Below are 22,882 nucleotides of genomic sequence, written 5' to 3' on the forward strand. Positions count from 1 at the left end.
GAAGTTTGACCAGGGGGCAGAGCCAGCCAGGGGAAGAAAGGGGGCCAGCTGCCAAGGGGGCGGGGCCACATGATCAGGCGGAAGTGGGCATGTGTACAAGGGGGTAGGGGCAAGTGAGAAGCTGGAAGTGGGCATGTGAACAGGGGTAGGGGCTTGTGATAATTTATTTTTCCTGCTTATGGTCTCCTTTTCTTTTTTCTTCACATGTTTAATAACTTTTGCTTGTATGATGGACATTGTGAATGCTCTGTTGTTGAGACTGAGACTTTAAAGAATTTTGAATTTTTTTCTCCCAGGCAGTTAATTTGCTAGTGGATGAGCTTGGTCATTTAAGGCCAAAACTGAGGCTCAGAGACGGGGATCAGAGGTCCCTAGTCTTGGCTCACCCCGCCAGTCAACTCAGCTCAGCTGACAGGTGTCTCGACCAGCTGACAAGGGAGCGGGGCCACATGATCAGGTGGAAGTGGGCACCTGAACAAGGGGGGGGGGCGGCATGTGAATGAGGGGGCGAGGCTTGTGATCAGCCAGAAGTGGGTAGAGCCAAAAGTGGGCACGTGAACAAGGGGGCAGGGGGACGTGATTATGCTAGAGATGTTCTGTGAGGGTGCAGGAGGGCCCACATAAAGATTGAAGAGATATCCCAGGAGACCCCAGAGGCTGAAGAGGCAAGGAGGACCCTCACCTGAAGCCCATGGAGGGAGCACAGCCCCAGACACCCTGATTTCAGATTCTGGCCCCAGAAGGGGAGAGCACGTGTTCCTGTTTGTTTGGGCCAGTCTATATTCATCAGAGGAACAGCCTCAGGTAATATACCCATCCTTGCCCCGCCTTTTGGGGCTTTGACCGGGTTCTGGAAACAGCAGGGGCTCACAGGGAGATTCATCCCTGTGTCTGTGCCTCGGCCCTGTCTCCTGCCCCCACCAACCCCATGGGGCTCCTCAGCAGTGACAGTTCAGTGGGCACATGAGAGCAGGCTGCTTAGTGGGAAGTGCAAGGTACTCCTCTGCTTGCCAAGGCCCAGGCTGTAGGATGATGCAGGGTACTCCAAAGCCCCGCCCTTACCTCCCAGGCCTTTCCCCTAATGAGTCCAGCCTGGAGCTCCCCTTTCTGAAGCACCTGTGTTGACAGGAGCCAGCAACTGGGTTTTCGTGCCCAGATTCTAGATGCCAAAACTGAGGCTCAGAGAGGGGGAGCAGACGTCCCTAGCCTTGGGCCACCTCCCAGTCACCTGAGCTCAGCTGACAAGCAGCTCCACCAGCTGCCAAAGGTGGGGGCCACGTGATCAGGTGGAAGTGGGCACCTGAACAAGGGGGCAGGGGCAAGTGAGCAGCCGGAAGTGGGCACAGCAGGATGTGGGCAGGTGAACAGGGGTCGGGGCCTGTGATAAGATGGAAGTGGTTACCGCCGGAAGTGGGCACAGGATCATGGGGGCAGGACTGTGATCAGGCAGAAGTGGGCACAGCTGGAGTTGGGCACGTGAAGAGGGGGGCAGGGCCATGTGTTCTGCCAGAAGTGGGCACAGCCGAAGGGGGCACCTGAACAGGTGGGCCGGGGCATGTGAGCAGCCCAAAGTGGGCACAGCCGGAGGTGGGCAGGTGGACAGGGGTCGGGGCTTGTGATTGGCCGGAAGTGGTTACAGCCGGAAGTGAGCACAGGAACGTGTGGGCGGGGCTGTGATCAGCCAGAAGTGGGCACCTGAACAGGTACGCAGGGGCATGTGAGCAGCCGGAACAGAGGGGCAGGGGCTCCTCATCACCAGGGAGTGGGCAGGTAAACAGTGGGGCAGGGGCAGGTGTTTATGCGAGAGATGTACCGCGAGGATGGAGGAGGGCCACATGAGGACTGAAGGGATGTGGCCAGGAGCCCCAGAAGCTGAAGAAGTAGGAAGGACCCTCCCCTGAAGCCCTTGGAGGGAGCTCAGACCCAGACACCCTGATTTCAGATTCTGGACCCAGAACAGGGAGAGCCTGTGTTCCTGTTTGTTTAAGGCAGTCTGTATTCATCAGAGCAGCAGCCTCAAGGAATTTACACCTCCTTGCCCCTCCTTTTGGGGCTTTACCGGATTCTGGGGACAGCAGGGGCTCACAGGGATTCATCCCTTGGCCCTGTCTCCCGCCCCCCAACCCCCTTGGGCTCCTCGGCAGTGACAGTTCCGTGGGAACAACAGGGCAGGCTGCTTGGTGTGTAGTGCAGTTACCAGCTGCCAAGGGGGCGTGGCCGCACTATCATCTGGAAGTGGGCACCTGAACAAGGGGCCAGTGGCTAATCAGCAGCCGGAGGTGGGCACGTGAACAGACGTGCGGGGCTTGTGATCAGCCAGAAGTGGGCATAGCCGGAACTGGGCACAAAAACAGGGGGAGGGGCTGTGGGAGGTTGTCTGCTGGTCCCACCCTCCGATCAAGCCGGTTAATTGGCGGCAGTGGGCCTCATAGTGACCAGTTGTTCCGGTCGTTATGGCGTTCTGGTTGCTGGCTTTCTATATATATAGATGCAGTAGCTTAGTTGATCAATCCTGGATAATTTGTTCCTGGAAATGTGGATGGGAGAAAAGATGGACTGGGGGTATGGAAAAGAATAGTTAAGCTCTACCTCTGCTCATCTCTGCTGCTTCTGTCTTCTGGGATCAATGTGGAAGAAGGAAAGTATAGAAGTGACTTGTCTCACTGATTGCAATCTATTGTTCAATTTCTTGAGTTGTTTTGTGTGTGTTTTTAATTCTGGGAAATTTTAAAAGAACAGTATATACCAAGTAACTAAGTGTCCACTATCTAAAAATGACCATTTGAAAACCATTTGCCAAATTTCTTACAAAAACAACATATAATTCATCTAACCACTTTGGTTCTCCATTCTAGATTGTATTTCCTCCTGAGCTCATCCCCCAGCAACCTCAGTCATTAATTCAGGTTATTTCTGCCTAATCCATTTTATACTTGCATCTATAGGTATGTGTTAAATATGTGTATCATGAACAAATAAAAGTTAAAAATTGAGTTTATATAGAAGGTATTATACTGTATTTATTATTCTGCTCTCTGCTTTTCTCCCCTTTAAGCTTTACCACTGAGAGCTCTTTAAAAGTTAAGAATGATGTCTTATTTAATCTCTGCATCCCTGGTGGCCTTGTACATTCTAAATGCACAATAAATCACCAAAAATGGAAGGGGGGAGGGTGAGAAAGAGGGAGGGAGGGAAGAAGAGAGAAAGGAAGGGAGGAAGGGAGAGAGGGAAAGAGGAAAGGAGGGAGGGAGGAAGGTCTTTTGAATAAAAACTTTTTGTGTGGCTCCCAATTAAAGTGGGGGTAATTCAAAGGCCTGCTAAGTCCTCTAATGAGTTCCCATTAGAGCAGTTATCCCTCCATCCTCTGATCTGCTCACTATCCTGTTTTCCTGGGAAGACCCAGCCATGGCTCCGAGAAGTTCCAGGCCACACAGCTGCCTCATGTGCTCAGCTCCAGTGTAGCCCAACTCTTGCTGGTCATAAATCAACCAGCCAAGGCTGAAGCTTGCATTATCTCAAAAATCCTCAAGGATTTGGGGATTTGCTGCCAGTTCAAACACTTGTCTTTCCTCCTTTCCTTCTCCCACTCCCTCTCTGTCTCTGTCAACCACAGAGCACCTTTCTCTCTGCCTCACTGTCTTTTTGAGTAGCTCGCTCTGTCTCTGATTCAGAATTATGCCTCTGTCTTCCTTCCTTCAGCCCCAGCAACTACCTTCCTGCATTTCTCACTTCCCTCCCCTGAGTCTAGCTGTAGCCATAGATTCAGGATCCCAGCTGGGCCATAGATCTCTCCCTCTCACTTTTAAGAATGCTTTTTATGGTGGCCTCTAGCACAAACAGCTGTTGGAACTTGTTTGAGAAAAACCTCTGGGAGCAGATGCTCCAGCAGGCCTTTAGATTCTTCTTTCCTCTGCAATCTGAGATGGATTTGGGGAGAAATTCATTCATTCATTAACCCATTAAGCAAATACTTATCGAGCCTTTATTCTATGCTGGTCACCAAGGTGGATGCTGGGAATATAGTAGTATGTAAAATAGTCCCTACAGAGTTTATAGTCTCATGGGGGGGAAGAGGGGAGCAGATGTAAATCTAATAGCCACTTAAATATATAACAATAAATAATGATCAATGCTATGAAAATATGGTCCACAGTGTTCTAATAATAGTTAACGTCTATTAAGAGTTTATATAATTGGCACTATTGCAACCATTTGACATACATTTACACTGAGTGGCCAGATTATTATGATCTCTGAATGCATAATAATCTGGCCACTCAGTGTATATCCTATATAATAAAAGGCTAATATGCAAATTGTCCCCTCGACCAGGAGTTCGACCAGCAGGCAGGCCGGCCAACCACCCATGTCCACTCCCCCCGGCCAGGCTGGCCGGACCCCACCCATGCACAATTTCATGCACTGGGCCTCTAATATATATGTGTGTGTATACACACACACACACACACACACACATACTGAGTGGCCATATTATTATGTGTTCAGAGATCATAATAATCTGGCCACTCAGTGTATATTAACAAAAGGTTCCATAGCTTCCATAATTCTCTTTTACATGTGATGAAACTGTGGAACTGAGTGGTTAAGAAACTTGCTCTTGGACACACAGCTTGTGAGTGGGAAGGCCAAGATTTAACATGCCATGGGGTTAGGGGAGCAGGGGGAGGAAAGCCTTCTCTGAGGCTCAGTTTCCTTCTGTGTATGAATAGAATTTTCTTTCCCAAGAGCACATAGAGAACAGGAGGCAGGAAAAGGACTATTCTCTGACCTCTTGAACCGCATACTAGTCCAGTTCTAAGGTCAAGTAGACTGGAATGTGAAATCTGACTTGGTCTCTCAAGCTATTAAGCCCCATAGAATTTCCTGGAAAAATAAAGAGAAGTATGGGGGTGGGAAGATGGTAAGGAATAGACACCTCCTGCTAAGATGGGCATGGAGGGGTTGAGCCTCCTGCCCTGGGACATACTCGGGGATAGTAAGGTCCTTGAAGGAAGGACCCTTGTGTTCTCTATCGTATCTCCTGCACTTCATACACTGCCTGGTGCTTAATCATCATTCATTGAAAACGAATAAGTTGAATTGAATCTAAGTAAATTAAGTGGGGGGAAAAGAAGAAGAACAGATGGAAACTTCATGTTTCTTCCAAGCTAGGGGTTTATGGTTCCAAAAACGTCATTTCTTTCCTCTCTCACTAACACCAGCCAACAGTGCAGAGATATTCTGCCAGGTATCTGGGTCAGTTTCTCCTCTTTCTTTTCAATCTACATGTCCAAAATGTTTTCCTTCTGTTTCATAAAACTCCCTGTTTAATTTTTTTTTCTTTCGGTTTTTGCTGATTCAATGAAGAGCTAAGTTTGATTTAGAAACCTTACCTCTTAAGTCTCTTTTGATAAAACAGTACCCAGAGGACCTGTCCCTTTAAAGCCTCTTTATGAGTTTGGAGCTGAGTAAAATGCCGACCACTTTCAGGATAATTACACTGGAGCAGACACATTGTTCCTGGAATCTGTTTCCCAATCTGAGTAAACAGAGCCTGGTCCTTTTTATGTTCTTATAATATGCTCTGCTTTCTCCTTCTCTGTCTGGAGAGCTGCCTGAGGCTTATTTAATCTCTGGACCAGAGAAGAGGGAAGGATTTGTTTGAGAAAACATCTTCTACAGGAAATTTGGCTATGATGGGACATTTGGCTTGGGGTCTGATTCTTTGCTGATTCTGGCACATTCGATGGCTTTCTCTGTCCCACAAAGAGCATAGGGAAGCTAAGAACTGCTCAGCAACCGTAGAAAAGAGTGAAGAACCAAATGTAACCACCAATTCAAGAGACTTTAGGCTGAAACAATCAAGTAAAGCAAAGCCCGCTGTCACCTCTTTTTTGCACGTGATGTGTAGGATAAGGATACACATGAGAATCAATCCAACGGGTTCCAGTCCAACTCTGTCACTAAAATTAGCTGCGTGGTCCGGGACATGTGACCTAAGTTCTAGCGCCATCAGTTTTCCTCTCTATGTAATGGGAATAATAATGGTATTTTCCTCAAATGCTAATCCTACCTAATAATAGACAAATATGCAAATTGACCACACCTCCGACACACCCACAAGCCACGCCCACCATCCGATCAGAGCGAGCATGCAAATTAACCCAACCAAGATAGCTACAGCCACAGAGAGCAAGATTTCCTAGGTAACAGAGGAAGCCAAGCTTTCCGCCTGCCCTTGCCAGGCCTAAGCCTCCACTCAAGCTACAAAGTTTCAATTATAGAAGGTAAACAAATTCAAACAGAAATGGCGGCAGAATGGAGCTTGAGAGAGCAGGCCAGGGTTGCTCCTGGCAACAGGGGAAGCAAAGCTTTCCGCACACCCTGGCCAGGCCCACCCGCTTAAGGCAACAAAGTTTCAATTATAACCCCAACAGAAATGGCTGCCGGCCACGGAGGGAGCCCCAGGCTTGGCTCCGCTCCAGACTACAAAGTTTCAACTGTAGAAGGAAAATAAATTCCAGATACCAGGGCCTCCCCTTGGGTTGCCAGGGGGCGTGGCCGGCCTGCAAACCACCACAGGCCCCTTGCTCAGGCCGCCCCACGCCCCAAGGGAACCCCACCCTGATCAGGGACACCCTTCAGGGCAAACCAGCTGCCCCCCACCCCTGTACCAGGCCTCTATCCTATCTAATAAAAGAGTAATATGCAGATTGATCATCACTGCAACACACAATATAGTTGCCCCCATGTGGTCAAAGATCCTGCCCCCATGTGGACACAAGATGTCCACCACAAGATGGCCAGCAGGAGAGGGCAGTTGGGAGGCACCCAGCCTGCAAGGGAGGGCAGTTGAGAAGGACCAGGCCTGCAAGGGAGGGCAGTTGAGAGGGACCAGGCCTGCAAGGGAGGGCAGTTGGAGGTGATCAACCCTGCAGGAGAGGGCAGTTAGGAGTGACCAGGCCGGCAGAGGAGGGAAGTTGGGGGCAAACAGGCTGGCAGCGGAGTGGTTAGGGGGTGACCAGGCTGGCAGGCAGAAGCGGTTAGGGGCAATCAGGAAAGCAGGCAGGCAAGCAGTTGGGAGCCAGCAATCCTGGATTGTGAGAGGGGTCCCAGATTGGAGAGGGTACAGGCTGGGCTGAGGAACAACCCCCCTCCGTGCACGAATTTCGTGCACCGGGCCTCTAGTTATAAAATAAAACTAGATAATACCTTGAGAACAGTGTCTGACAAATGATGATGATCTGTGACATGTGCATTTTCACAATCATACTTGCATGTGGTCACATTTTCTTTGCTCACCCAGTAGAGGACCTGCATCAGAACCATGTTCTTCTGACTCCCAATCTCAATGCTCTTTTATTCTGGGCCATTCCAAAGGAATTTGACTGGTTTTCTATGACTCCCAAGACAAGGAAGTAGAAGCTACAGGAAGAGAGATTTCATTGCAAAATAGGGAGATTTATTTTTAAAGGTCAGAGGTATCAAAAATGACAGCCTCAGAAGAGGAGTGTGTTTTCTGTCCTTGGTGGCACACCTATAGAGCTGGCCAGGATTTTGTAAAGGGAACAGAGAAGTTAGACTTGGTGGCCTTCCAATCCAGAGAGTCTAAGTTTCTCATAAGAATGGGGAGTGTTTCTTTCTGCCTGCCCTCCACCCCATACTCCTAATTATTTTTCTGGGAAATCCATGAGGCTTGAGAGTTTATCTGCCGATTCAGCCCTCACACTCCAGCCTGGTTGACTTAAGGACTGGATTTCTTTGGGATTCAAGAATCTGGATTCTAGTCCTATTTCAGCTTCCTCTTCTCTAAGTGATTCTGGGGGAAAAAATTCTGTAGTTTGTGCCTACCCAGCATCAAAACCATTCTCTGGAACAGCCCTTCCATTTCTCTTCAGGAACCACTCCTTCCCTACTCTCAGTCCATGTGATTCTAGTGACATTGTCTCAACTCCATGGTCAGCCCATGAGCCAAATCTAAATTATGGGCTTTTCCAGCCCCCTGGCTACAATATGTGCTTCAGGAAGGGGCATCTGATTCAAGTTAGACCAATCAGAATCCATCCCAACACTTTTGCTAAAACTGTTGACAAAGAGATGCTGCTAAGCTTGATTACATGCAAACTTGGATTTTCTGGGGTTTCCCATGTGGGAAGAGCCTCCCCCAAAATGAAGTCAACATAGAGAAAAGCTAAGCTGACAGGTGATGAGAAAAAATCCTGATGATTCTTTTCAATGCCTGGTTCCAATAGTACCTCAAGTTAGACATGCAGTTAGTGTGTTTCAGTTACACTAACCAATAAATTCTGGTTGTGTTTGGTTTTTAAATATTTGGTTATTGCATTTATTATTATTATTATTATTATTATTATTATTACTGATTTCAGAGAGGAAGGGAGAGGGATAGAGAGATAGAAACATCAATGATGAGAGAGAATCATTGATCACCTGCCTCCTGCACGCCCTCTACTGGGGATCGAGCCTGCAACCCAGGCATGTGCCCTTGGCCAGAATCGAACCTGGGACCCTTCATTCCGCAGGCTGACGCTCTATCCACTGAGCCAAACCAGCTAGGGCGGTTATTGCATTTACTTACTTACTTACTTACTTACTTACTTACTTACTTATTTCTCAGATACATTTGACTTGGATTCCAACCACCTGCAACCAAGAGCTTCAACAGACACCTATCACAATGCACTACTGAAGGTATGTCTTGAGCTACACTGGTCTCTGTATCAAAATATACCTAGTAAAATCTCGTAGGAACTGTTATTGTGTCACTCTACAGAAAAGCCTTAGGGTTTTACGCAGAGCCATGGGTACCTAAACGAGAGTGGAATTTGGGACCACTTCAATCACTGCCATAGTTATCTCCCATACTCCATATGTATAACCCCAGTCTTTACTACCATTTCCAGGGGCTGCCCCTCCCCTCCCTATTTTAGTGAATGAAATTATCATTTATCCACCAAACACTGAAAGCACCTACTATATGCCAAGCATCGTAAGAGATTATGTTTGGAATACAAAGATGCGTAAGCTGGCACAGGGTAAATGCTCAGTATGTGGCCACTATTCCTAAAACTGTCCAAGGTCTAAGGATGGTGGGGCCTGAAGATACAGATTCAATAGCCTTGAGTGGAGGAGGGGGTTCTATCCAAGGAGGAAATGCTCACCTTCGGCCGAGAATTGGGCGTCCAAGGACAGCTGTGGGGGGCTCAGGTTGAGGGAAGAGGAAATGCTCTCTGCTGGCTTTTCTAACCAGGTTCAGACATCTGGGGGAGTGAGCCTAGGGCCAGCCAAGGCTGGGGTGAGAGGCTCTCGTTGTGGATGGGTGGCAAGATGAGCAGATACAAAAACTAACCATCCTTAACAATGGGCATGTCAGCCCTTCCACTCAAGGCCAATTATTGGCCAGGCTCCACTTTGAGAGAATGTCCTTGGGGAGAAAGCACACCCCAGTCCCCCAGAACTTTCCTGTCAGATGTACCCTCCCCCTTGTCCCCTGCTGAGCTGGTTTGCTGCAGGGGCCAGCTGACAGCAGAAGGACAGCAGGATTTATCACTGTCCTAACTTGTCCATTTGTCTTCGCTTGGAGGGTCCCGACAGGGGAGCTTCCAGGGACCGCGGGGAAGCGCACTTGAGCCCTTGACAGAGACACATGGCGGTGATTACACGCGACGTTAGGCACAGTTACTGTGAGGCACGGCAGCTCCAAGTCCTCTCTAGAGCACAGTCTCGAACGGACTCCACAGCCTCTTTTGCTTCCAGCTCCTTTTATACATTATGTGTAGGGGGAGGGGAGGGGGGGAGGCTCCTCTTTCCCAGAGGTGGAGACGGGGGTTCCCTCTGCTGGCACAATTGACGGGGCAGCCTGGATGGTCTTGTTGGTCACCAGCTTCCTGTCCTGGGATGCCAAAGCATTCGTTTCTTTATCAAGCATGAGACTCAGAGCAAGATCTCCCTGGGAAAGGGAGCATGGTGACGCAGCCCGAAGCATTGGCAGAGCGTTCCCTAAGATGAAGGGTAGAGGAAAAAGAAGATGGAATCACAGAGGTGTTCACAGCCATGGACTCCAACTCCTGAGCTAAGGTTTGATTTCTCTCTTATCTCTGCCAACTTTTAAAAAAATATGTTTTTATTGATTTCAGAGAGGGAAAGGGAGAGGGAGAGTTAGAGACATCAATGATAAGAGAGAATCATCTGTTGGTTGCCTCCTACACACCCCTTACTGGGGACTGAGCCTGCAACCCAGGCATGTGCCTTGACTGGGAATCGAACAGTGACCTCCTGGTTCACAGGTTGATGCTCAACCACTGAGCCAAACTGGCCAGGCTCTCTGCCAGCTTTTTATCTGGCATTTGTTTGCACGCCTTCGTTGACAGGGGCCCACCACTTCTTAGGGCAGCTTATTCTATTCTTGGGCAGCTTGGACTCTTAGAAATGTGCTTCAGATGGAACAGGAATCTGCCTTTCAGTTCACCTTCCCAGTCACTGCTTCTCTGAGAGTTGCCTCTTGCATGAGGATCATCTGGGGAAACTCCTCAAAATGCATAATCCTGGGCCCAGCCCCAACCTGATAAAGCGAACGTCTAAGGCAGGGGTCTAGGAGCCTGCCTGGGTAAGGATGCCTGATCTGTAAGATAAGCGTGCAGGCCCCTGGAATGAATCAGAAGGCTACTCACAAGCAAAGAATATCCGACGGAAAAGCCAGGAACCTGGAGGACAAACTTCTCCAACTTGTCCAACTCTGCCAAGGGTGGGGCTGATTGTGGAGGAATCCCCATCAGAAAGGGATGAACTACTCAGGAAATCACAAATAACAGCTGGCATAGTACCCAGCTGTGCAGGCACAGTCCTGTATACCCCTTCCTGTGTAGGCACTGCAATGACCTCCAGTGAGCAAATAAGGAAACTGAGGTTGAGAGAGGTGACTTCCCCAAGGAAATACTGGAAAATGGCAGGACTGAGGTCTGTCTGACTCCATGCCCCTGAGAACCACCTGACAACTTGATGGGAACCCAGATCTAAACCCCCCCGAGGTCCAGGCTTCATCCTGCATCTCAATGAGCAGACTCAAAGTTGCTGTCATTTAACTGTGGAACCAGCTTTCACCCTAACTCCTAGGAGGAGAGAGGTCCCTGTAGGCCAGTGATGGCGAACCTATGACACGCGTGTCAGCACTGACACGCGTAGCCATTTCTGATGACACGCGGCCGCTGAGGCAGCCGCATGCTGAGGATGAAACATTTGCGAAATAATATTTTTTCCTCAAAGTGACACACTACCCGAGTTATGCTCAGTTTTTTGGCGAAGTTTGACACACCAAGCTCAAAAGGTTGCCCATCACTGCTGTAGGCACTTCTGAGCACTAGCCAGGCCCCCGGGAGGCGAGGCTGTTTGGGGCTTCCAGGGGATGATTCTGGCCCTCAGGAACCACACAGACCCTCGGGGAGCAGTCTTGCTTCTTAGGCTGCTCACCTCACCTGGCCATTCCTATGGTGAGGCCCATACCAAACATTTGCCGGGCCTGAGCAAGGGTATAAATAGAGGCCAAAAAAATTAAATAAATAAATAAATAAATAAAGGCCCACATATCACATGTCTGAATAGTTGGCAGTTCAAAATTAAGGTAACAAACTACAAAAAGAAAAATTCATGTTCTACCATTATCTTGACAAACAATCTTTCATTGTGACCTGGAAGGCCAAGTTCAAATTTAGAAAGTGAAGGAGCTCCTTCTTACTACATGGCAATGGGGGGAGAGCTGACCCCCAGCCCTGGCTCCTGGAATGGCCCCCTTTCTTTCCACCCCAACTCTTCCCACCACCCAAAGGCCTCATGTACATGTGTGTGTGTGGACACCCATAACCTGCACATCCCAGCTCTGCCCACATACCCTGCCAATAGCTGCCCCTGGCACCCCTCAGGCTGGGCAGAGTCATTTTCAGGAGCTGTGTCTGCCCTGCCTGCTCTGGTCATGGCTCCTGAACAGCTATCTCTGCCCCCCTGAATCCATCTGCTGCTGCAGCTAATCATGGGGGCTGGGATGGGAGCGGGCTCCTGACACGCATGTGGCAGCTCCTCAGGCCACGTGCATTAGTATGTCACTCAGCCGCCTGGGGGCTGCAGTTCCTGCTCCCAGCCTGGCACCAGGCCTGGCTGAGGGAGCTGGGAGGCAGCCCCTCCCACAGCAAATGAAGCAGCAGGCAAGGAAATGAAGTATTGAGCTATTGCTCCAGGTTGCAGATGAGAGAGAGAAAGAGGGGAGGAGATAGAGAATCTTATACTTTCAGAAGGGAAACAAGTCACCTAGATCATGAGGCCATATCTGCTTCACATCTCACCTGAGATTTACCTATTAAATCTTATTGTCTTTGGAGTTTAACAATACTGTAATGGGGATGCTATCAGTGGCAATCCTACAGGTCATTGATTATAGAAGTGCTGTCAGGATCAACAGCATCAGCTTCACCTGTTGTTAGACATGAAGATTCTCAGGCCCTGATCTGACCTACTGAATCAGACACTCTGGAGGGGTCCCGGACTCTGCTTAACAAGCCCTCCTATTGGTTTCAGTGCTCACTGGAGTCGAGGACCACTGAGGTAGGCGATGCAGAGTCATTGATTGTTTCAGAGCAGAGTACCTACTCCATGAGAGCCCCATTCATCAATATGTACTCATTCAACAAACATTTACTGAGAGCCGAACACTGTGGTAGGCGCTGGGGATTCAAGCTACAGCCTGTGCCCTTAAATTGCTCACAGTCAGCTCAGAAACAGGCAAGTAAACAGATCACTAGGATGTGGCAAAGGCTAACACAGGACAGGTGGAGAGCACTGTGTGGTGGCGGAGCATCAGATAAGACTTCCCAGAGGCAGCTCTGCCTTCACGGAAATTTGGAGGGGCAGGTATTACCAGATCTGAGCGGGGCACAGCAGTGTGCTCCCCATGACAAAGGCTGTGCCCTTGATCACAGTTTAGGCAGGCTCCTCTGAGGTCCTCTTCTCCACTAGGCCTTGACCTTGGCCCCCATCCTGTCATCCATCCAGCCCAGATATAGCAAAGAACCCTGCTAAGTTACCCCCTCGCCCTTAGCTCTGATCAAATGCTTCATTCCTGGCCCATGGTGTCTAAGCCCTTGGATAATTCTATCATTATCTTGACAAAATAGTCTTTCATTGTGGCCTGGAAGGCCAAATTCAAATTTAGAAATTGAAGGAGCTCCTCCTTACTACATGGCAATGGGGGAGAGCTGGCCCCCAGCCCTGGCTCCTGGCATTCCTCCCCACCCCCATGTCTTTAGCAAAGAATCCTGTTAGGCCAGTTTAGCAAGAACCTTCTACCCTTGAAGCTCCTCTTAATAACTTTCCACCATTGACCCCTTCACTCTGCTCATTGGCTATCAATCCCCAGCTGTCTTCTTGTACTATGAGCTGAGCCCTATCTCTCTCCCCTATTACAACACCCCTATTATAATAGTCCTGAAGGAAGTCTTCTCAGCTGGTTTAACAAGTGTCAGAGTGAATATTTCTCTGACACTGAACAAGGGAGCACTTGTGCAGAGAGGCCCAGAGGAAGGAGAGAACATGTCCTGTCCAGCTCGGGCCCTTAGTATGGCTCACATGTTAGAACAGAGCATGAGTGAGGGTCAAACAGGAGGTGGATCTGGAGAAGTCTACAGGGATTGTGAGGCTCTCTTGGAGGTGGGGTTTGTCCTGAAGGCAGAGAGGTGTAGGGGGAAGTTTTCAGCAGAAGAGTGTCATGATTAGGCTTGTGTTCTAGAAAGATCTCTCTGGCAGGGGCCCACACTCTTATCTTACAGATCATGGTGAGTAGATTGGGGAGCCCAAGCCTGGGGCCCCAAGAGACTGGTGAAAAGATTGCTGTGCCCAGGGAAGTGGGATAGACAGAACTGGAGTAGAGCAGGTGGTTGGGGGGCAGTAGACATCTTTGAGATCAATGTAGAGAGGAGGCTTTGCATCAGAATCACTTGAAATAATTTTTAAAGCCTCCCTGGTCATCCAGTTGTAGCCAAGGCTAAGAGGCAGCCTGTACTAGTATATACTTCCAATAAAACACTTAACTATGTTATATACAGTTTTTATATGCTTATCTGTTCAGATTCCTGTGTTTAAACTTATTCATCTTTGAACCCCAGTGCCTGTGTTCAGTGAATGAGGGAACGAATGAATATATAACCTGCATCCTTCTGCTGTGGCATCAGCCCTTTGGTTGCTCAGAAGAAATAGAAACCAATTTGTCACTCTACGTGGATTAGTCAGTTTAATCAACTACGGGGTGGTATGATGTATTTACTGAGCTAAGTAAACACCAAAAAACAATTCCACTGTTAATGCTGTGTTGTCAGTGCTTTTATGCACTTACCTGCCTCACTGCTCATCCCTCCTGTACTTACTCTGGAGGCCACCTGGTGGGGTGGGCTGGGAGGGAGGAGACCTGGGTTCCAGTGCCCATTCAGTTTCCTCCACAAATTTGTGGCGTCTCCTCACCTTCCTGATGAAGGGGCTGGGCCAGACCAGGAGTTGAAACTTCCAAGACCCACCAGAGCCATAGTGACAATTGACCACTCAACCCCAGCTTGGTGTGCCCGAAAAGAGGCCCCGTGTTGCCAGATCTTGCAATTTTTAAGAGAAGCTGGAAGTGTAGTTTTTAGATAAGATGTGTGCTTTGAAAAAATACTGTGTGGGCCTAGGCTGTGAAGAATCAATGGCTCTCATACATTCGACCCCCTATGATAGGGAGTTAGGCAATGTCTTTCAAAACTAAAGGAGTGGTTACGCTTTGATCCAGCCAATCCTAAATTCTAGAAATTTCCCCCGAAGATGCACCTCCATTCATCCCAGAACAAGATACGCACAAGGTTATTCACTATAGCATGATTTTAATAGCCCCAAATTGAAAACTCCAAGTGACTGTTTGAACCTTGGTTTATTCACACCATGGAGTACTTTGTGACTTGAAAAAAGAATGGACAATTTCTACGTATTTTTATGCAGTGGTCTCCAGGGTCATTTACATGATCAAAGCAAAGTGCAGCACAGTGTACAGAAAGCGCTCTTCAAACTCGAGTCCCTCAGTCAAACTGAGGACAGAGGGAATTTGCAAAGCCCACTGCATTGGCTCTCTGCCCTAGAGGTAAGGGTCAGAAGAGGAGAGAGAGAGAGAGAGAGAGAGAGAGAGAGAGAGAGAGAGAGAGAGAGATTGAGCCTGTGTGCTCAGGGACTTGTAAGTGGCAGGGACTTGTTTACTGCAGACCTCCTACAGCGACAAGCACTGCCATTGGCAAACCCAGGGTCTCATTAGAAAGCCCAGGTGAGTCACGCCTGTGTTAACTTTGCAGAAAGAGTGTTGGACTTGGATTCCAATAGTATTAGGGTCTAATACCAGCTCTGCCCCTCCCATTGTGAGGACCTTTCTCCTTCCTCCCGCCTAATACAATTGTTATTTGTGTGTTTATTCTTATAATGCCTTTTCCACCACTAGAACTTGAGTTCTGTGAGACTGAATGATCCGTTTGCCCACCATTGAATCTAGCACTTCCCATAGTGCCTGGCATGTGGTGGGTTCTTAACAAATATCTCTTGAATGAATAACTAAAATGAATAAATGGACCATGTCTATAATGAAACTTAGCATGGTGCCTAGGAATGGTTAAGTGTTCAATTACAGCTAGTAGCAGTTTACTCATTGTGAAGGTGATGGTGATTACAAATTGTATGACTTAAGACAAATTAATGAAATCTCTGAGCCTTGATTTTCTCATCTGTATTATGGATACAGTTTCCTCATCTGTATTATGGTGGTGTAAGCATTAATGAGATAACGTATGCAGATCACTCAGTATACATTTTGGCATGTAAGAGATAATAACTGGTGGTTATTATTAAAGAGAAATAGTAAATAATAAGTAGAAGAAGCAGGCAAATCCCTTGATTGATGTTAAAATGAGAAGAGAGTTGCATGAAGAGGCCCTGCCTTGCACCTTCTGCTGTCCTCTTAAGTAGGGAAGCCATCATCCTTTAACAAGTGTTGGTTGAGCAGATACTATGTGCTGGGCACCACACCAAGAGTAGCATCAAAAAATGAGCAGTTAATAAGAATGAGCTTCTTTTTGGGGTGACAAAAATGTTCTAAAATTGTGTGGTAGTTGCACACAACTCTATGAATATGCTAAAAAGCATTGCCTTATACAATTTAAGTGGGTGAATGAATTGTAAGCCATGTAAATTATATCTCAATAAGGTTGCTATTGTAAAAAAGAAAAAAAAAAGCACCATAGACCTGTGACCACCACTCCCTGCCTATCACTTCACCTCTCTGCTTCAGTTTTCTCTTCTGGAATATAGGAATAATAATAGAACTACCTCATAGGGTTTTGGTGAGGACTAAAAAAAAGAAATGTTTGAAAAGTGCTAGTTTAGAGTTTGCTATGTAGTAAGAGCTCCATAAATGTTAGCTACCAAAATCAGCATCATCTTCATTCATATGCAGATGATGAGATAGAACTTACACAAGTAGTATGGAAAAAAGAGGAAGGGGCTCTTCGTTCCACTGTTGGGAGCAGGGAGGAGCCAGTTAAGGAGTGAGGGAGAAGGAGATGACATCTAAGCTGCCTGAGAATTCATCCCCATAGGATGTGAAGAGTAGCCCTGAAAGGGGAGCAGCATAAGCAAAGGTACAGAGGTGAGAGAGAAGGACCTACTAGCCCTTTTGCACCAAGTACAAGGTCAGCAACTTGAACTTTATTGTGAAGACAATGGGGAGACGACCAGCAGGAAGCAATGTGGCAAGTTTGCCAACCAGAATAATCACTCCAGTGGGGAAGGTGAATTTTAAGAGGTGAAGGACTGACGTGGCAGAGGAGTTGGGAGACTATGGCAACAATTCGAGTGAGAGATGACTAAGGCTTTAACTTGGACTCTGAGATTAGGGTATCAAGGCAAGAGCTCCTTAGAGTCTAAGAGAGAGACTCAATCAGAATTCCAGGAAAAGGCTATAGAGGGGGAAACCTCCCAGAAAGTCCAGGGCAGTGTTCTAGGCAGGCACCCCAGAAACCAGGACTGGAACGGGAAAACCAGGAGCCAAAGGGGTATCTTCCATAGTTTTCTGTCTCAGCATCTCTGCTCTGTTGTTTTCTTTTGACTGATGCAGTTCCTGTGTTACTCATGGTTTCTGTTTTTCTCTGACCTCTCTTTACTGGTGGCCCAAGGGTAATCCCCACCCTGATGCTACCTTTAGGGGTCACCACCAGCTGCCTTCTTCCCTTGGTTCCAATTTGGGACAGGATCTGAGTGGCTCTGCTCATTTTTAAAAAAAAAATCTGGGTCATAGGTTAAGGGCCAGCCCATAGAGGAAGGTGGGGGCCGGTCCATGAGGTAGAGAATTTGGCTATTTGAGGTGGCAGAGTTCTGACAAGGGACTCCTCTTGTGGGCACCTGAAATACATCTATATAATAGGCCTAGATGGGAAATGATAAATTTTAAATTTATTAGGCAATAAAATCTGCATTATTAGGTAATTGTTTGGACCAGGGAGGTGAGTTGGAGTGGAGATGATGCCAGGGGTTGGCTTGGTAACTGGGTGATCCCTCAGCTCCACTGTCCTCTATGTTGGTGCTGTTCTTGGGTTCTGGGAAGCTTCCCCACTTAATTAAGTAGGGGTCTCTGCAGAAAATGGGTGGCTGTCTCACACTGAGAAGTTTGAAGAGTTTAGTAAGAGGACTGCAGGACAAGGCACGGGATAAACACGGGATAGTGCAGCACATTAGGGCTAGAAAGAGTAGGGTGCTGTCCAGCGTTAGGTCAGCAGAGGGTGGGGAGAGGGCAGTTCTCAGAATCCAGAGAGGGAGGCCTGCCTGACACAGCCAGCCTGTGGCAATAGGAAGCTGGGGAGAGTGACACCCTGCCCTGGCTCCCCAAGCACTAACCCAGCGGGAAGACAAGAGAGTAAGGAAGCCCACTGATGTGTGCCATACAGCCTCCCTGGGGCAGGAAGGAGGAGCTCCGGAGGAGAAAAGGTATGACATCCATACACTCCTCCTGGCGGGGTTTATAGCCAGCCATCCCTCTCAGCAATGCAAGCTGGAAGGGGCCACACTCCCTGATAGCCTCAACCTGGAAACCACTGTTCTAATTGGCTTGGGTAGGTCAAGCGTCCATCCTTGGATGAGTCACTGAGGTTGAAGGGGAGCGGGTGCTCTGATTGGCTAAGCCAGAAGCTGCAGGTGGAGTCAGCTCTGATCCAACCTCCCAGCTGAGATGGGGGAAAGGTAAATCCCCAAGGAAAATCAGGGTGTTGTTAGCAAACCAGATAAAAAGAACCGATGTCCACTACTGCCCATACAGGACTCTTGGAAGGCTTTTAAGTGAGGGTTTGTGGTTCCTGCTTGGTTGGTTGGGGGAAGAGACCAGAGTGCAACTGTGAATGAGTGAGCCCAGGCACAGGGATGGGGCAGGCCCCTTTCCTAGCAGGGACGCATCTTAACATGCTGTGGCTTCAGTGCTCACCGGCATGTTGTTGACCAACAAGTGCAGCCGTCTCCTCAAGAGCAAAGACCCCCTCGTTGCCAGTAAAGACCATCAAGCCTTGCCCTAATCGGTTTGGTTCAGTGGATAGAGCATCGGCCTGTGGACTGAAAGGTCCCAGGTTCAATTCCGGTCAAGGGCATATACCTTGGTTGAGGGCACATTCCCAGTGGGAGGTGTGCAGGAGGCAGCTGATCGATGTTTCTAACTCTCTATCCCTCTCCCTTATTCTCTGTAAAAAAGCAATAAAATATATATTTAAAAAAAAAACTAAAAAAAAACACCCATCAAGCCTTTTTTTAAAATCCATTCCCCGCAGTTAGACATACTAGTAGGTGACACTTCTTGGGATCCACTGAAGTTTGCTGGAAGGTGCCACCTAGTGGAACATCAGATAACCTGCCACTTAGACAAAGAAAAAAAAGAAAAAGGAAAAAAACCTGGAGAGAGTTTTCACATCCCAAAAGCCATTGAGCAATGGTTCTCACCTGATTGGAATTGGAATCCCCTGAGTATGGCCAAGTCCTATCTCCAGAGGTTCTGACTTAATTGGTCTGGGGTGCAGGGTGGGCATCCAGAGTTTTAAAAGGACCCCAGGGGACTTTAGGAGCAGTCAAGGTTGAGACCACTGGGTTACAGAGTTCCCACCCTTGATTTTGCTGAGGAGCTCACAGGTGGGAGTCACTTCTCCAGAGTGTCAGACTCCCAGGAAGCCCCCTTCCCTCTGCACCCACCCCCTCTCTATTGTGTCTTTGTACAACTTTTTTTTTCTTTGTGCAAAAAAATGAGAAGTAATGAAACAGGAAGCACTCTTGTTTCCCAAGCCCTGATATTTATTTTAGTGGCAGTGCCAGGAGGAGGATGGCTCCCTGTACACCTGATATTTGCATCTGACCCCTCTGACTAATACTCTGTTTGAGATGTACCCACCCAGTGACGTAGTATATTTACTCTTTGAGGTGTATGGCCTCTCTGTTTGCTCTTTTAAAATGTGCCCTACTCAAGGCACCTTCCACGTCCACTGTCTTGATTCAATAGCATTCCCTTATAGTTGGCCGGATGGGCTTTAATTGGCATCTCACTGTGGAAATGACAGAGTAGACGCCAAGAGAGAGACAGGCAATTTTCTGTCTCGAGGTCATTTCAAATAGGCATCCTGCAAACCCTTTCTTTTTATTCAAAGTAGGGGCTGAAATGCCACTAAATGTGCACACTGGACTGAATCACCAGAGTGGCATTCTATGTCTGACTCCCTTTCTCCATCCTACTGGCAAGCTGGAGTTTCAGAAGTTTATTTATTTATTTTTATTGATTTCGGAGAGGGAGAGAGAAATAGAAACATTGATCGGCTGCCTCCTGCATTCCCCACACTGGAGATCAAGCCCGAAACCTGGGCATGTGCCCTGACGGGGAATCGAACCATGACCTCCTGGTTCATAGCTTGGTGCTCAACCACTGAGCCACATCACAGGGCTGAGTCTCAGAATTTTAGAACTAAAAAGACCACAAAGAACATCTGGTTCAATTGCTTTATTTAATGCAGCCATAGTCCATATTTATTTAGACATCTCCAGTTTCTGCTACCACATACACTCATAGACCCATACATACATGATAAACCTGATGCTCAGAGAATCTGAGCAACCTGTTTGACGCCACACAGGAAGTTATGGGCAAAGTCTGGACTGATCGAGGCTGACCAGAGCCAGGTGGGGAAATTTCAGCTCCAGGACGTTTTTCTCCCTCTATATTAGAAGGTTGAGTCTTGTTAAATGTTGAACCTGGTAGAGATAATAATTTGGGTCATTATCACCAGTGTTAAGGAGTTTCCTGAGTGTAGGTTTTAAAGAGGTGAGTGCTTGATTGGTTAATTATTTAATTGATCCAGTTCTCAAATGTTTGCTTGGAACTTCTTTGGAGCCAGGTACTGTACCAGGCATTGAGAATGTGTGTGTGGGGTGGGGTAGGGAGGATGAAGAGAATGGTCTCTGTCCTCATGGGGCTTACAATACAGTGGAGAAAACAGATACCAAACAATCATCTCGTAACCATAAACACTGTGGCTGTTTAGGAAGGGCATTGCTAAGAGGTCACATAACCAGGAAGCTCAGCCTGTTCCCAGAAATCCGGCAGCCTTCCCTAAAAATGCCTAATGATCTTGGTGATCTCCAAGGAGAGGAGAAGCAAGGGGCTCGAGGCTTGCAGCAAACTCAGAAGCCCAACACCTCTGGCTCCTCAGGCTTTGCTTAGGGTCAAGCAGACCTCTCTCTCACCACCCTGGAAATGGTGTCATTACAGAGTCATGATGATCCCCATTTCACAGATGAGGAAATTGAGACTCACAGCAGCTAAGGGACTTGGCCAAGTTTAGAGTGTTAAAGGTAGACTGACACACAGACCAACACCTCCTGACTTGCTGATCTGTTCTACACCCCCTCCGTTTTGGGCTAGGCCAGATCAGCCTTGGGGTATAGCCCTTAACAAATGGGGTCAGCAATAACAGACCATAAGAAAGGTGAGGACAGGTAGTAGAGACGGTTTTCATATCCTCATCAGCAAAGCTAAAGGGCCTGCCCCTGTCACCTATTACCTATCTTCTAGCTGACCCTTCGTGCGGAAGTGTCTCTCAGAGGGTACAGAAAGATGTGCCTGTTACGGATGACAAGAGGGATAACTGAAGAGTGAGAGAATAAACAGCTTCCCCTTCCCCCTAAAAAAAGACAGAGACAGAAAAAAAAGAAAAAGAAAAAGATGTGGAAGTAAAGATGGGAAGATGGGAGAGAAGATAGGAGATACTCATCATTCATCAAACGTATGTATTAAACCCTTTCTATGTACCATGAAAACAAGTAAATAAGCAAATATATAAGATTTTAGCCAAGAGGAATATGCACCGTGAAGAATACATAGAAAAGGTAAAGTATGATGTCACTCATATGTGGAATCTAAAGAACAAAACAAACAAACAAAATGGAAACAGACCCATAGACACTGAGAGCAAACTGGTGGTGGCCAGAAGGGAGGGGCTTAGGGAACTGGGGGACAGAGGTGAAGGGATTAAAAGGCCCAAATTGATAATTACAAAATAGTCATGGTGACTAAGTAAAGCGTAGGGAATGTAGTCAATAATATTGCGGTAACTGTGTATGGTACCAGTTGGGCTACTGGAAATATCGAGGGGAACACTATGTAAAGTGTATAATTGTCTAACCACTACGCTGTATGCCTGACACCAACAAAAAATACAGTTTAAAGAAAATAAAAGTATGGAGAGAGCCCTGCAGGTGGGCAGTCAGGGAGGGTCTCTGTGAGGAAGTGATAATTAAGCTGAGATTTGAAGGCCAAGAGGGAGCGACAATGGGGGAAGAGCCAGAGAAACAGCGTTCCTGGCCCAGACAAGGGCTAATTCAAAATTCTGGGGGCTGGACTGAACATAGTGTCATCAAGGACCAGGAAGTGCATGTGGCCGATTTGGAGCGAGTGACAGGAGGGTGATACATGAGGGTGGAGAGGCAAAAACCCAAACCCAGGCCCCAGCCTAAGGTTTTTGCCACGCAGCTGAAATCCTGTTTATCCCTCCTCAGCATTCCTCTTGGTGTTAGACTTTTATTTTAACTACACAGTTACTAGTTTCATTAGGCCCACATCTGCAGTGTGCCCTTTATGCACATTATCTCATTTAAGGCTCACAATAGGCCAGGACAGCTCAGTCTGAAAGTAACATTTCTTGTTTAATTCAGTCGATGACCAGATCAGTTTTCCTAGAGAAACAGCCAGAGCTAATGGGCTGCCCGCATGTCTCAAATGGCATTGCCTCAGTGAGTGGGACAAAGCCCCAGGAGTTTCCTCCCCCTAGCATCCCACATTGTAAGAGATCAGAGTCCAGGATGAAAGCTGGGCTAATGGGTTAGAGTTTCCATTGGGGGCCGACCAGGCCGACCAGCTTTGATTAACAAATCACTCAGTAAGACACAAGAAAAAGCTCAAATCCAATTTTACACAGAATCCTCTAGGGAGGTGGAAGAAAGGATGGAGAGGAGAGAGACATTGAAGGTTTTCCTGTACATAATCTCAGCTGCTACACTTCACTCAACCACTAATTACTGAGCATCTATTGTGTTCCAGGCCTGGATGGGGCCCCGGCTTAGCTTCTTGTAGTTGAGCAGGAGTCTGAGCTGAAATCCATGTGCCCTGGCTTAGCTCCTGCTGCTCTGGCCCAGGGAGAGGGGTCACCCTTTGGGCAATTTCCTCTGCCTGGAAGGAGCATGGGTTTTCTAATTTGAAAAATAAAAGGAAGTCTGTGCTAGCAGAGGCAGGACAATACTCGAC

General features: G+C 47.7%; 1 long non-coding RNA gene across 1 annotated transcript in view; it reads left to right on the forward strand.

Annotated features, from left to right (window-relative positions):
• LOC307099335 overlaps positions 1-21,379 on the forward strand; it is a 75,302-nt gene extending 53,923 nt beyond the window's left edge. The window contains exons 2-3 of the long non-coding RNA XR_013813518.1: positions 8,636-8,709; positions 21,155-21,379. This is a non-coding gene — a long non-coding RNA (uncharacterized lncRNA). The remainder of the gene's footprint in view (positions 1-8,635; positions 8,710-21,154) is intronic.
• Positions 21,380-22,882: the final 1,503 nt, after the last annotated feature.

This window comes from Cnephaeus nilssonii (genome assembly GCF_951640355.1).
Source record: "Cnephaeus nilssonii genome assembly, chromosome: 5".
Classification (NCBI taxonomy): domain Eukaryota; kingdom Metazoa; phylum Chordata; class Mammalia; order Chiroptera; family Vespertilionidae; genus Cnephaeus; species Cnephaeus nilssonii.